We start from the raw sequence: 2609 nt of genomic DNA, 5'->3' as shown, positions 1-2609 counted from the left end.
TTTATTTTTTTTCCCCCTGGACTGTACATAAATCACTACATAAATCACTTTATTATCTAAGAGCTTGAGATTGTTGTTCTCAGTCTGTATTGTTTGGGTAAACACCACCATTGCAACATCCACATTCTTATAAAAAACATGAAATAACCATGTTTTTTCACATGTGATCATATAAACATCTTGAAAATGCTCATTAATACTGTATAAAAAAGTAGCAGAACTTCATTTCATTTTGAACATTATTTACCTCCAAAGTGGAAGGAACATCAATGTTTCTGACCATGTTTATTTTTTTTCTGTTGAACAATATCTCATAACCAGTTGATAGGTGTTATTAAAACTCTCAGATGGTTATTATTGGTGGTACCTCTACAACTGGTTACATTTTGGAGTCATTCACATTCAAGAAGATCATCACATCAAATTCAAGTTGTACCATGGTCAGACAGATAAATGACACATTTTTAAAACAAAAGTAAAATATTTCATCGCTAGAATTCAGAAATCATAATGCACTTCTAAAAGTTTGTTTTAATAAATAAAATGATTAGTCTGAATTTTCCATGAAGCCTGCATCCTTTAGAAAAGTGTCAAGTGCCAGACTGCAGTGAGCCTTGGGTTATTATAATGTAACTGTAGCTTTACTGCCCAGTCAGTCTTTGATTATGCAGCACAGCCTTGGAAGCTTTTCCAGCATCTGATTCAGCTTCATCACAGCTCAAAAACAGGACTACAAAGTGACTCCATCACAATCATCATGTCACACTGAATTGACAATGTGTAGGAGGTGCAGCAATGATTCTCTTCCCTTTTTTCTTCGATGCATTAACCAGTTAATTTTTCTCTGTGCATCGCAGACACTGCAGTTCTACAAACACACCAAAAATAAAAACTAAAAGGAACTTCTCAGGGGACATAATTCATTTAAATACATTAATTTCTTTATCGTCTTCATGGTCAACCCAGCAGATACTTGTCCCACATTTCCTTCTGGCTTTTGACGACAGATATGCAAACATTTTAAATGGCGCAACAGCTTTTTCAAGTGACAGTAAGAGAACGAGAATAGAGGCAGGGACACATATTTTTCCCCCAGAAGGATTCAATGTTTGCAGCAAGTGGAAATTTTTATTACAAAAAAGCAGATGTCAACATGCCATTTTTGTTACATGTAAGACGTTTTGGAAGAAGGATAGGTGGGGCTGACCTTTAATTGCTCCTTTGGAAAGTGTTCGAGGTTCAAACAGGATTTCTGTCTTTTCATGGTAAGCACAGTCTGACCAACAGTACGGCAGTAAAGTACCAACTGCTGCAGTAGAGGAAGTTCCCAGGGGATGTATTTGTTGACAACTACCAGAGAACAAATTCAAACCTCAGACTCCTATCCTTATATTTTTGTTTCCTTCAGTGTTAAATCTGCTCCTTGCCAAAAGAAAAAAAAGGTTGTTTTAACAGAACAAACTGCAGAATTCCATGTTAAAGTATGATAATTAGGATTATTGATTCATAAGGACTGAAGCTCATTTAATACTATATGACTTTTATTTGTACATTTCATTCACAATCTTTGGTTCACCCAAACCCACCACATAAAAAAATAAAAAATAAATAAAAAAACCTAGCTTTCTTTGAAGCTTGTTACTTTGCATACCAAAGTTTTAGACTGATTGCCTTATGGTGAAAAATGACAGAGTTGTACTTCAAAACTTGTAAATAACATCCAATACAATATGTTGACGTCTCACATGATCTCTTAGTGCTCAGAGTATTTGTTGTGAATGGCACTCATGAACAACTACACCAACTTTTATCTCATTATATGTAAGACACATTGATACAGCCATTTTTGTGCTAGCTAAGTTTGCATTGCTGTGGCGCCATCTTGAATAAGGTTGATGCCAAATGTTGTTCAAGGATTTTTATATTGTCAAAGCAGCTCACAATTACATGTTTATGATACAAAATTCAGACTCAGGTCCAAGATCAAGAAACCTAACAATTAACAAACAAATACAAATTAATTATATATACATATATATATATATATATATATATACATATATATATATCTGGGGTTGTGACAAAAAAGATGGAAAAGGACACAAAATATGGTTTTATAAGTGTTTATTGTAAAATGTAATTTTAATGACTAGATGGAGAACTCAAACCTGTAAAAAAGAAGTTGAATTAACCAGAGTGACCAAACCAAACCAAATAACCTGACCAAATCAACTAACCAAGCAGACCAAGCCAAAACCAACTAAATAAACTCAGACAACCGATCAGCATAACCAAGACAAACCATAACCCAAGGAAGACCAGCAAGCAAGGAGAGAGGACAGACTTCATGTCCTTCTCTTTGAGCAACACAACACCTCTCTCTTTATACTGGGCTGAGCCATCACCTCAAGTGTTCCCAATAATTACCTGTTGCACTCTGCTCCCCAGAGCTATCCCTGCAGCAGCTATCAGTCACCTGACAGGGTCGTCACTATATGTATATATATATATATATATATGTATATATATGTATATATATGTGTGTGTGTGTGTGTGTGTGTGTGTGTGTGTGTGTGTGTGTGTGTGTGTGTGTGTGTGTGTGTGTGTGT

The sequence above is a fragment of the Nematolebias whitei genome, chromosome 21 (genome assembly GCF_014905685.2).
Source record: "Nematolebias whitei isolate Nwh7 chromosome 21, NemWhi1, whole genome shotgun sequence".
NCBI lineage: Eukaryota > Metazoa > Chordata > Actinopteri > Cyprinodontiformes > Rivulidae > Nematolebias > Nematolebias whitei.
Note: the sequence above shows the minus strand (reverse complement) of the source record.